General features: G+C 33.6%; 1 pseudogene across 1 annotated transcript in view; it reads right to left on the bottom strand.

Annotated features, from left to right (window-relative positions):
* The window catches only part of LOC149779967 (inositol 1,4,5-trisphosphate-gated calcium channel ITPR2-like), a 283,416-nt pseudogene that overhangs the window by 12,166 nt on the left and 256,819 nt on the right, over positions 1-14,431 (bottom strand). Inside the window, exons 11-16 of the transcript XR_016415089.1 lie at positions 13,475-13,582; positions 12,322-12,467; positions 10,496-10,574; positions 8,316-8,404; positions 2,477-2,602; positions 1,795-1,845 (exon numbers count right to left, since the gene is read on the bottom strand). The product of XR_016415089.1 is annotated as an inositol 1,4,5-trisphosphate-gated calcium channel ITPR2-like (transcript). The remainder of the gene's footprint in view (positions 1-1,794; positions 1,846-2,476; positions 2,603-8,315; positions 8,405-10,495; positions 10,575-12,321; positions 12,468-13,474; positions 13,583-14,431) is intronic.

Below are 14,431 nucleotides of genomic sequence, written 5' to 3'. Positions count from 1 at the left end.
CAAGAAATGATATAGTGTAAAAGTAGACAAATGATGCATCATCACTTCCACAGGCATCATTGGGTTTTTTCTCTGATAAATCATATAAGTTTACCAAAACATTTATTGGAAAAAATAATAACAATGAATCATAGAATCTGACCACACATTTAAAGCAATACAAGATTTAACTATTATTCTAATCAAAAGTAGCATGCCTGAAAACAAAGAAAAATAGCAAGACATAGTGATCACTTTAGGAAACACAGTTTAATAAGGATACAAATTCATGATTTCTGTATTAGAATTGAAATATCTATAATAAAATCTGTATTCATGGATGTTAAATTATTAGGTATTAAGGGACTGATCAATGACATCTACAAATAATAAGCCACCATGAAAATTCGTGATTTCACAGTATCAGACATACTTGGCTGACAGACAAACAAACAAAAGGACAAAAGACTGATTATAATGAATGAATACAAATAAAAATATGCAGTAGATTTTATGATCTATAAGAATTCAGTAGATTACCTCCAGCTAGCTGTCATTTAAATCGCTTCTGTCCCCAACCCAATATTAAAATTGCCTTTACTGCCCACTAACCCATAGCCAGAACTTATGTTAAAAAAATATACTTCTGTAGGAGGCAGTGCTTCTCGATTAAAACACATCTGATGGTGTATCATAATTTTTTTTAATTGCTTCTGTTGTGGGTTGGTTGAATTTGAAAGTGCCATCCCCCGGGGGGTATATGTTTTACTGGAACAGCCCTTATCTTAAGTAATGTCCTAAAGTAAATACAAGAGTATGATACTGTGATTGGTTAACAGTGCTGATTGAAGACATCCCTTTATAACATTTAGTATGTGACGTATAAATGAATGATATTGTGATTGGTTAACAGTGCTGATTGAAGACATTCCTTTATAACATTTAGTATTTGACATATAAGTGAATGATATTGATTGGTTAACTGCTGATTGAAGACATTCCTTTATAACATTTAGTATGTGACATATAAGTGTATGATATTGTGATTGGTTAACAGTGCTGATTGAAGACATTCCTTTATAACATTTAGTATGTGACATAAGTGAATGATATTGTGATTGGTTAACAGTGCTGATTGAAGACATTCCTTTATAACATTTAGTATGTGACATATATGTGAATGATATTGTGATTGGTTAACAGTGCTGATTGAAGACATTCCTTTATAACATTTAGTATGTGACTGTGTTCAAGAACCTTCAAATGTTTACATTACATTTTATATTACATACAGAAAACAGAGATACATAAATATTAATCTTACACCAAACTGCAAAATTGCATTGATTTGTATTAATCACTAATGTATACATAACTGTTAGTTCATACAGCTCCGGACAGATTCTTCTGAAGGAGTTTCAAAGGACTTCAAAAGATTTTCAAGGAGTGTTTAACATTACAGAAATTTAATCTTCTTTTTGTTTACTGGTGTTGAGTGTCATTTGATCAACCTAGTTCTATCCCATTTCATTTACTATTCCTGGATAATATGTTAATATCCGAAATTCTTCCTTTAAAACTTTATACATTTCATTAAGTTGTAATGTCACCATTATCAAGGTAAATTCAAGGAGATTTTGGGCAAAATTTACAGAGTTTTAGATATTCAAAAACTTGTCAAGAATAAAACCAATTTTTTGAGGTTTCAGGGCAAATTCTTAAATTCAAGGAATTACTCAAGGTTGTATTAACCGTACAAAACCAGCAACCTTGTGAGGCATAGAAATGATTCACAATATAAAAATGCTGACTCACTGTAATTATCCCATGTGTTTTCCTAGCTGTCAATATTGTATCATTCTGGAACTGAAAAAAGAAAAATAGACTTGAAGACCAAGTACATGGGAATATGATGCTGTACAAAGTATTCTATACTATATGTTCAACTGGCACACAGAGTGTGTGTGAATGAATTGTATGACATATGTACAGTTGGCACAAACAGTATGTGTGAATAAATTATATGACATGTACAGTTGGCACACACATTATGTGTGAATGAATTATATGTACATCTGGCATACACATTATGTGTGAATGAATTATATGACATATGTACAGCTGGCACACACATTATGTGTGAAAGAACTGTATGAAAGAATCTCTGCTACTAACACTGACCTATAGTTTGTAACAGTAAACATGAAGAAAAAAACAGAAAAAGGAAATGTAACAGTATTATAGAGGCTTTTTTATGATTGCTTTCATATGAACTCTACCGTCATATATAAAGCATATACAAAAGGAAATGAAAACAGAAAAAAAGCATGCATATTACAGCAACTTTTTTCATTTCTCTCCCCATTAATTGTCCCCCCTACCATTCAAAAAAATATTGTTCACTGATGAACACCTAATTCTGGTCACCTTGATCAATGTGACAAAAACTATATGGTATGTTTTGTAGAACTGATAACGGAAAACAGAATCAACTTACATCCTGGATTAGGTTTTGAAGGAAAGGTACCATTCCAGCCACAAAATTGAAATGGCTGACATCATATCTCTGAACAAGCTGTACAGTGTAGGCATCATCGTACATGCTCTCATTGCTTGCGGACACCTGCAGAACACAAAGACATAAAGTACCATATATACTCACTGAAAAGACAAGTCCAAACAACATAGACCCTAATCTGCTGTTGCATAATATCCTAACAAATCCAGTTATTTTATATATTTTTCTACTGATTACTCCCATGAAACTGAACAGACACAGATCTGCTGGCTTATTATGTCATGACAGATCTGAATTTGTGCAGTCTGGAGGTAGACTCAACATACAAGTGAATATGTATGGTAAATCAGGTAGAGACACATCATATATAGTGAAACAATCCTGACTACCTGTCAACTTGTATTCTTATAAAGTGCATTTGTACATATCATTAATGTTGGTAGCAACAGGGGACGCCGCTAGAGGGCACTGGCGATCAAGATTAACATTTTCTCAAAATGTCAACCTCATTACACCCGGTACTTTCTCCGCTTTAATATGTAAAAAGCCGACATTATTACATCCAAATGTATTCATGGTTGAAAGGTCAAATGTCTATATTTAGCGTATATGACACTGGGCCATTTCTACAACTTATTCAGCGGGAAAAAACGAAAAACGAATTTTTCAAAATGCTGAAAAACTAAATAAATGAACATATATGCTCACCTATGCCTACTTTTTAAATACTTTGGAGTTCTTTTTACGAGAATAATGGTAAAATGTGTGTGAATATTTGCGGAAAACCCATGAATTACGTCTTTTTCAAAGATCACCCATGCCAGCAAGAACGGTAACTCTTCCCGGCACATGGGTACATACAAAATGTAAACAATGACAACAATACAACATAATCTGGGTTCAAAACACAAGAAAACTTGATTGTATGAAAAGGCAGATGTTTACAGCAAGAAATCGGATTATACAGACGTACTGTCATTCAATATACCAAACTTATTGCAAAATATTTGTACAACTTTTGTTGTGTAATATAATTTCAAGGTTAGAGACTCAATGGGAGTATCACTCACCGACTCAGTGATACTAGATGTATTGATAATATGTATGTGATTGTGATCACTGAGATATTATCAATGTCATGTCATCTGTTCTACGTACGATTCTTGTCTAAAGACACTGGTATTAAAATTAAAATGTTCATGTTTAGTAGGGACGGAAAAGAGGTAAAAGTTCAATTATTTTTCAGAATTTTGAAGAATGAAAACAAATTCATTTAAAATTGTCATGCCATTTTTGTGAATATCAATATGAATATTGTCATCATAAGCCAAGGAATAGAGAATCGATCTGTAGTATTTCTCCATTTAAACAAATACATAATTATAAATATTTCTTAAGAACCAACTCAGTGCCAGTTTCTTCTCTATCTCTGATACCACAATTGTCTTTGCTTCATAAACTTTGTAATATTGCTCAAAACAATGGTCAGAATTATTGTGAAAATATTGCAAATTTAGAACATCTTAAATTTAATGTTGCACCATGCTAAGTTGACACTATATAAATCCTGACTTACTATAATGAAAAATGAGTGGAAAACCTTTTGTCATTGATTTTATTTTTTAGATATGAAAACTGACCAAATATATCTTATGATAACTAAATTCTAAAACAGCAATTGTTATTTATATAACTATGATTTCAGATTAATGTATATATGTACAAGAACACTGTAATGAATATGCACTATTGGTTTTAAGAGTAACATACAATTTCAACTTGGCATGACTCATGATTATGCTATTTCATGCAAAAATGTTAGGGGGCGTGTGATACAAAGGCACAGAAAGTCTTCAGAAGTACCTGGAACATAGAAAAAGTAAATTTATTCTTGAAGCTGAATGTTCACAACACATTTATATCTAACCACATGTAAAAAATATGTAACTTTCAAAATGAAGTAACATGAGGCCAAGAATTTTTTTAAAATGTGACCAAAGACCAATATTAAAAATGGTGGACGGTACATGTGTTTGAATGCTTCCTGTGTATTTATTTGAAAAGATATCATAAAGATGGATTCATTTTTGAAATCTGCACACTCAAATTATGCAGAAAGCATTCCATTTTTATATATTCTATAATTATTAAAAAAATCATCCCCTGTTGCTAATGTTGGAGATAATTTATGATCTCCATTTATTGTTTACATTTCCTTCATGTTGGAAAGTCGTACCTCTGTTTCCAATGCAAATAATAGTAACTGTAGTAACAGTTTTTGATATATGACACTTGCACAAAGGAAAAGTAATTTGATACAATATGTAAATCGTATAAAAATTATTTGTTTAAATATGTATCATCTGGGTAACGATTTTTGAAGCCCAATGTGTACATGATAGGATTGTAAACTGTTATCACTTACCTTCTATTTTGAGAGAGAAATAGGCAATTGTATTCCATTTTTTTCCTCTAGGATTAAGGTAATACTCATGTAAGTTCATAATTTTTCGTCCCCAGTGTGATGAAACTGTTCATCATCAGTGTTGAATCTTTGCAAAATTTATTGTGAATTAATTGCTATTTTTTTTGTCATTTGAAATCGGGCGCCATTTTTTACTACTGTCTGTATTGGGAGCTCGGCTTTCCACTAGGAGGCACTCAGGTTTATCTTTCCGAATTCTTCCATATTTAGTCATATTCGTGAAAACTTTGTCATGAATTTCCCGAGCGAGTTCCCAAAACCTATAAATATCGGTAAGATCCGCCGTTTTTGCAGTTGTGGTTCTACTGGACTCCAGTAAAGGTCTCAAGACCAAGCAAAAAGTCTCTCATCATTTCAAGCCTTAATAGCAAGGTAGTTTATTTACTATTGACTTATTAAATTTAGTACTCATAGTGACTACTATGTTTCTCTGAAATTGTTTCAACATTTATTTTTATGACACTGTGTCATCATCAACACAGCCGTCTGCTATCCATTGGAAATTTAGTATTCCAATTGGCGTTATCGAATTTCCTATTCAGTTTCACGTATCATTTTGAAATCACAAATTTCCATCCATTTTGTAGTGGTTGTGTCATTTAGAGGTCAAAATAATAAACTCGACACAACGACACAAATGTTGCTACAAACTGTCACATTCAACTCAAGCGAAACACACTTAACATCCGGTTCCAGACTGTGTCTCTAACATATTTACCAACAGGTTCTAAAACACAAATTCGGGTCTTGTTCCGAACCTTGATTGGGTGCCCAAAATCATTACCACTTCGGTACATTATATGAACAAATATTGAGAACTATTAACTTCTTTTTCTGTATAAGATTAGTTTGGGAATTGGGATTATCCGAGTTAGACATTATGTGAATTATGACAAATGGAACATTTATGCTGATTTTCATATGCAATTTAACACTGAAATTATTGTCATTTCAATATGCCTTATCAAACATCTGTTCTGAAAATTGGCAAATATTATAATTCACTATTTTGAGCACTGGATTTTGTGAAAAAACACATTCAAGCCTGGAAGACATATAATAAACTGTCTTGACTATTTATATATGTTTTGTTTTGTGCTTTTATGATCAATATAAGAACTTTTGTGGTGAACACACATTTCTTGACACTACAATACACTGGAGAGATCTAGTAACTGAAAAAGGCATGAGCTGTCCATCTATTCCATTTTATTTGACCCTGACCCTTGACACGTTACAATATTAGGTAAAGATCAACACCTCTCTATACATTAAAAGAAATTCTGGTAAGGCTCCAGCATCAATGTCTTACAAATATGGTACTCGTCATATGGTATTTGACACATGGTACTTGTCATATGGTACTTATCATCTGGCACATATCATATGGTACTTATCATATGTACTTATCATGTGATAATTGTCATATGTACTTATCATGTGGTACTTATCATGTGGTACTTGTCATGTGGTACTTATATGGTACTTATCATGTGGTACATATCATATGGTACTTATCATATATACTTATCATGTGATAATTGTCATATGGTACTTATCATGTGGTACTTATCATATGGTACTTGTCATGTGGTACTTATCATATGGTACTTATCATGTGGTACCTATCATATGCTACTTATCATATGGTACTTATATCATGCAGTATTTATCATGTGATACTTCTTATCATGTGGTACTTGTCATATCATACTTATCATGTGGAATGTATCATATGGTATTTGTCATGTGGTCCTTATCATATGGTACTTGTCATATGGTACTTTTATCATGTGGTACTTGTCATATGGTGCTTATGTGGTACTTGTCATATGGTACTTATCATGTGGTACTTGTCATATGGTACTTATCATCTGGTATTTATCATATGGTACTTATCATGTGACACTTATCATACATATTTATCATTTGGTATTTATCATATGGTATTTATCATATGGTACTTGTCATATGGTACGTATCATATGGTACCTATCATGTGGTACTTATATGGTATTTATGATGTGGTACTATCATCTGGTACAAGTTTTGTACTTATCATGTGGTACTTAGCATGTAGCACTTATCAAGCAACACACATATACAGACCGCTCACCAGATAAAACTCCCACAAGCAATCATGAATAACTTTAAAAAAAAAAAAAACATTTAAATTCCCGTGATGCATTTAGAAAACCATGAGATAATAGTGTTAAAAGGATTCTGTGTCTCAGTTTTTCGACTTTTACATACAGCTTGATTCTGTGCTAAAATTCATGCAAGACAACACACATTTCCAACTCATTGATCAACCGAGTCTGTAGATGTGATACTGCATCTTTAACAGCAGCAACCTGACCAAAAGTATAACCTGAAAAAATTCCTTTAGCTCATTATATCACACAAAACCTGTTGTACAAGTTGTTAAAAAGTAAAAAAATTTGCAGAATTCTGTATCTTGAGAGCTCTACTGTAATATAATCCACAAATCATAATCCACAAATCATTCAAAGTCACTAGAGTATGGAAAGTAGTTTGCTGTGATCTACTGTAATAAAATCCACAAACCACTCAAAGTCGCTTAAGAGAAATGAAAGTAGTTTGCTGTGATCTACTGCAATATAATCCACATCACAAAATTCACAAATCATTCAAAGTCACTAGAGAAATGAAAGTAGTTTGCTGTAATCTACTTTTTCATATGGTAAAAATGTATCCTTCATCAAGTTTCGGGAAAGAAATTGTTATTTCTCCTGACTTTTTCCCGATTTCCTGGTAGCGTGGGAACCCTGCACTCATCAAATTTCATGACTGCACATGCAACATTGTCAAAGAAACTGATCTAAATGCAAAATTTAACATCACTGGAGAAGTAGGTCACCATGACCTTGTTTTACCAGTAGTACCATCCAGCTTGAATATACCTATAAAGTTTCATGACTGTTGTTGTTTTGGGTTTAACACCATTTCTTAGCGCAAGATAGGCTATACATGGTGGCCAGGACAACTGGTGAAGGAAGAACCCTGGAAAACCCCACTAAGAACTACTGACCCAGAGAAGCTACTGGGAAGATTTCCCACATACCCACATTGGCCGAGCCCGAGACATGAACCCACAAAGACAGAAGTGAGATGACAGTGATTGGTAAAGACAGTCATTTGAGACCACTAAGATATCTGGGGCCCCAGTTTCATGACTGTACATTCAACAGAGTCCTAGAAACTAAGCCTAATGCAAAAACATAACACTGATGTGTATGCCAATTATAACTATGCTGTTGGAAATTGACACCTATGTCTCATGCTTTGCAGGTCAGACAAACAAATCTTCACCTTTCTTAAGGAGGCTCCATCCCACTTGAGTCCATACATGGACTGTTCCTGATCATTGTTTGTGAACTCCTTTTTCTCATAGTCTTCATCTACAAGAAAAAGCACCAATGTCCAGTTCATGCCAAAATGCAAATACAAATTTGTTCATTTATCTTCATTGCTTAAACAATTATACTGTGAAAGCTAGTGTTAACATATTCTCCTGTATCTGTATGTAAACACCTTAACAGAAAAATATAATGCTCATGCCACTGGAAAAGTGACACCTGTATCTTGCCATGGTTACATGGACAATAATAATAGAATAATTTTAACCGAACAAAAGGTAGTGGTTTTCATTAAAAAAAATTTTTTTTTAAATTTTCATTACCTCAGCAATAACTTCATCAATTACCTGCAATATCCATACGTAACAAGGTAATGTGTAAGAATTTGTTAGAAATAAATGAAAATTTAACGAAAACTAGAACTACTTTCACGGTTCCCCAGGTAAATCCCATGCTTTTGTTACATATCACAGAACCTCCCACTCCAAACTCTTGGACATAGACACAGTGGTCTTCCAAACACCCATATACAATTATCTATTTGTGTAATACAACTGTTTGCCATTTTATAAAGATCGTCCTTTATGAGCTTGTGCAGAAATCCATATATTTTGCTTGTATCTAAATGTCAGCAATTTAGATTTGGGGGGAAGCTGCTGAACAGGCAAATTATTAAATTAATAATGGATGAGTTACGCAGATGATTCACATGGTTTCCCTGGGGAAGGTCAAGACTCTTGTTCTGACTGGACTGAGCGAAAACAAAAACTGTATAAATAGAGAAGCAGACGTACAAAGAATTAATTTGTTCCCTGAGTCAGAACAGTTCTCTCTTTTCCTTACAGGTAAGAATCGTCTGTGTTCACAAACTTCTTTAAAGAATGGGTACTTTTTAATATTTGAGATTTTAACCGTAAAGTTCATATTTTTCCAACATTTTTGTGAATTCTTTATATTTTATATTATAATATAATGGAAGGTTTAATTGTATTTTTGTAACCTTGACCCCAAGGAGAAATGGGCACGTGAGTATAAAAATGAATTATTCAATTTAGCTTCATAATGATTCATTTCAAATATAAAAAAATCTTGATCAAAGGGTTTAGGAAAGATAAACAAAACATAAACCTTTAATCAAAACCCTGGTACAAATGTCATGTGACTGTGAATCCGACCTAAAAATCAAAAGGGGCAAGTGAGCAAGCTGTAGAATAAATTATCTTAGCTCCATGATGTCAATTATGATAGAAATCTATCTTGAGGTTTAGAAAATATAAGGAAACAAAAGAATGTATCCAGAGCCTTAGTACCAAGTATTGATTGCTGTGAAATTTACGTCAAGATAAAAAGGGCAACCAACTCAAAAAAGGAATTATCTTAGTTTTATGATTGTTCCTGTTAAGTATGGTAAGAATTTATCAATGGTGTTACAAAATATATGCAAATTAAAACTTGTAACCAGAACCTAAACAAACTGTTTATGCCACCACTGCTGCCAGCAGAAAAGAGACTGCTATATCTTACTTCCCACTAACAAGGGCTTGACGACAAAATAGTTGGGCTTTGCACTCTGAATTATGGAAGCACCACTTTATTTAGATGCTATAAATATATTAAAACAACTATGCTATAGACTTCAAACAAGTATTTTTCTTCTGTGCTTGCAATTTTGTTTCTTCTAGACAACATGTTACCATCCCACACTCCATTGGATTTAAAACATTTTGCTCAGCATGATGGTATGACATTGTTGGCCACAGTTTATCTAGGTTACTGCACCCTCATATTACAAATGTGATTAAAGAAGCAGTGGTCAGATGATTTAGTTGGTCAGGTGACACAGGGTTCTAACAATGGCACCCGAGATATCTCATCAGAGATCACATTTAAGCAAATAAATTAGCCTTATGCATAAAAAATCTGAACTAGGTGAAATATGTTAGAATGATGTGGACTCATCATGTGACCAATTCCATCTCATGGCATCCCGAGGCACTTACAGAGGAACTAAAATACACCAAACCTGAAAGGAAAGCATAAAAAGATTAGGACTACATTGTGTTTTATATTTTTCAGCTCCTATCAGTATGTCCTTATGCTGTTCAAGAATAGACTGCTTCAAGTGCAAGTTACCTTTCAAAGCATGAAGCCAGCATCCTGTGAGAACATGTTCAATTCTGGCATAGGACTCAAACTGGATCTCATCCCTCTCCTTGCAACAAAAAAAAGAACATTTACAAGTAAATAAATATGAACTATTCAAAGGAGCTCCACTTTAAATTTGTTGTCCTTCTCCTAGCAAAATACCAAAAATCCATCATAAAATAAATCCAAACTATTCAATTGAGTTCTACATTAAATTTATTGTCCTTCTGGTAGCAAAATCACACAAAAATTGGTCATAAAATAAATCCACTTTTAGTTCAATTTCCTTCTAGTGAAAAATGAAAACGCTATCATAAAATATATCAAAATTATTAAAATGAAAAATCTATCATAAAATAAATTTGAACAATTTTAATAAGCTCCACTTCAAATTTTTGTCTTTATTAGGCTTTCTAAAGAAAAACATCCTTTTTCAATTAAGTTACAATTTTCTGCCATTTAAATTTTAAATACCACTTAAAAGATAACAATAATGACATGATTTGTAGGAAAAGAACTAGAAATGTTTGTATACAACATGAATACCCCTACAGGTATAGTGCAATTGAAGGGCAGTGTGATGTCAAACAGGGGGCATAACTCTTTAGCGTTTTGTTGTGTGTGTGTGTGTGATTTGGATTTTAAAATACTTTAACAATTTTTCAGTCACATCGCTATGATGTCTGCAGTGTGGCAGTTTATAGTAATGTCTAGCACTGGGGCATCATGCCACAGACATGTAGCATGATGTCCCACCCAATCACATTATCCTGACACCAGGCCGACCAGTCTTAATACTAACCTCCTAATGCTGAGTGCCAAGTGAGGCAGCTGTTAGTACCATTTTTTTAAAAAGTCTTTGGTATGACTCCACCAGGGAACAAACTCACAACCTCCTGCTTCCAAGGTGGACATTCTCGTTTTGTAGTGAAAATCAAACTTGACCATGATCTTGTTTATATACACTCTCATATCAAATTTGTTTTCAATTCTTTAAGTCATTTAAAAGTTACTGAATGGAAACAATATTTGTGATGAATTTGACATGTGACAAGAATAATGTGTTATATGTAATGCTTTATGCCATTACTTAAATATAATGAACACTACTTTAAGGCTACATTGTTCTGCCCATTTAATTTTGAACCTTTCCTCAAAGGTAACATTGTTTTGTCCATTCATTTAATCTGAAACCTTTCCACTAAGGTTACAATGAACAGTTCTTGGGCTTTATATGAAAAGCATAAACCATCCTATTGTTTTACTTTTCTGTTAAAAAGATAGGCAAAGTCTGTATCTCACTGGTGTTGATCAGTCTTAAAGGATTTAACTCCAGGCCTTGCCTTGAAATTAGCAGTAGTTCATTAGCCCAAGGCTATTAGCTGGTTTACCACCTGGGCAAGCGAATTCCATAATTTTAGTTGACCTAGTAGTGCAAAATTCATGTTGCTATCCCCACATGTGGTAATGATCTGCAATTGCAACTGAAAGGCAAAAGTTATCTATGTGTCAATAGTGTAACCAAAGAGTTTATATTTGTTTCCATGGGGCATAATTTACGATGAATTATCCATTGATATAAAATTGTTATTGTGTTGCTTAATTTTAGCCAGTTTTCTATTGGGACATAACTTTAGTGCAATGGTAGCCATTTAATGTAGCTTTCTTTATGTTCAATTCATGCACTAATACAATATATCACTATTGTTGGAAAATAAAATTGCAACCTGTGTATCATATTTATTTGACCATGGTGACATGACATTAAAGTATTAATACGGTTTAAATGACAACACTTGTTCTACAATATGCACCTTGAGGACAGAGTGAAGTCTGAAGACAGTCCGAGGGTCTGTTGGGTCAGTGATTAATGACACCTCTGTTTTGGAATCAATACACAGGTAGTGACGAGTCAACATGTGTCGCAGCCGGATCTGTTGCTCCCATCTCAGAACATCACCTAAAAATAAAGTCACACCATTTTCAAATTTGAAATACTTTTGCTGCACATAAAGTTATCAAAAGCATATCAAGCAAGAATGTATGAACCAACACATTTCAAACTACTTTAAAATCATTATCAATAGAAAGAACAGTATATGACTGGGAAAACTGTATGACTGGCACTTAGTTCTACTTGTTACAATATTAGTTAAAATGTTCAATAGTCACTCAAAATATTCATCTAGATTTCATGAAATAGTCACCTTTTTTCTTCCCAAACAAAAACTGTAATCTCTCACATAAAGGCACAATTATAACAAATAGCATAATAACCAGGTCAAACAACTTTCCTTGGAGCTAAAGGGGTAGAAGATTTAAAAATTTACTAGTTCTGCTGAATCTTCACTACTGCTTCCCCAAAAATGCTGACTAATGGAATTTTGGTAGCCATTGGACTATTGAAATTATGAAAACTACTAGTCCAACAGGAATTGTGGTAGCCATTGGACTATTGAAATTATGAAAACTACTAGTCCAACAGGAATTTTGGTAGCCAATGGACTATTGAAATTATGAAAACTACTAGTCCAACAGGAATTTTGGTAGCCAATGGACTATTGAAATTATGAAAACTACTAGTCCAACAGGAACTTTGGTAACCATCGGACTATTGAAATTATGAAAACTACTAATCCAACAGGAACTTTGGTAGCCATTGGACTATTGAAATTATGAAAACTACTAGTCCAACAGGAACTTTGGTAGCCATTGGACTATTGAAATTATGAAAACTACTAGTCCAACAGGAACTTTGGTAGCCATTGGACTATTGAAATTATGAAAACTACTAGTCCAACAGGAACTTTGGTAGCCATTGGACTATTGAAATTATGAAAACTACAAGTCCAACAGGAACTTTACAAGTCTTGGGTTAGTGGAATATAACTAATTTTGAGCCCTGCATAAACATTCAAAAATTGGAACAACAAAGTTGGACAAAACTAAATCCTTATTGCTTCTTACCATCCAAGATGCTATGTTCTGCCTCAATCTGCCAGTATGTGATGCCGGAGGTGGAGGGAGACAGGGTTTTTGGTTTGTGCTGGTCTATCACACGAATCCTAAAGTGCACTATGAGCAGATAAAACAAAACTTCTTTTAATTAAAATGAACTTGAATAATATATTTTAAAAAATCAGGTAATATTACATATTATTTAACATGTCAGTCAAGAGCTCTTATTGATAGGAAACATCAATATGACTGCATTAAATATATGACAAATTTCTATACTGATTGATTAAAACATGGCTTTTGGAATATTAATTTTTAGCCATGTACACTAGCTTGTATACCAGTCTGCAAACCCAGCTGCGTGATGTCATATCCATTTACAATAAAAATAAAAAAGGCCTAAGTTAGCATGAGATCTCTCACCTGGCTAATATCTGCCTTAGCCAAATGCAACACAAGAGCCCTTGGCCATGAAAGCAGATTTTTCAGTCATTTATTTATCATTGGATTCTCCCAAAGTAGATAAATTTGTTGAAAGACTGACTGACAAAAGATCCACTCTTTGTGAAGTGTCCTTTCTGTCAGCAAGTCAGCCATGACACTGGGCCTGCTTGGATCTGTTGGCTATCTTTAGCAGGGAGCAATATTTCATACAGTTCCAAACCAAAATGCATAGGTTGGTTAATTTTAATCGTCAATATAATGATGTAGGTGGCCACTCAAACCTAGCTGTCAGACAATATAAGGACTACTTTCCCAAGCTGATCATTCCAGAAATGAAATGCACTGACTATAGTCTTCATTTTGAGGAGGTTGATGTTAAGAGGTAACTCCTCTGAACCCATGTTGTCACTTACTGTGGTGAAGCAAAATATGACAACAGGTGGGTTCCCTGACATTACACCATGGCATCCATACATACCACAACTTCTGGCTGTTTTTTTCCCCAAAGAGGTTCCTGCCATG

The sequence above is a fragment of the Sinohyriopsis cumingii genome, chromosome 16, assembly GCF_028554795.1.
Source record: "Sinohyriopsis cumingii isolate HCF-2022 chromosome 16, ASM2855479v2, whole genome shotgun sequence".
Lineage (NCBI taxonomy): Eukaryota > Metazoa > Mollusca > Bivalvia > Unionida > Unionidae > Sinohyriopsis > Sinohyriopsis cumingii.
This window is presented reverse-complemented; position numbering and strand designations above follow the sequence as displayed.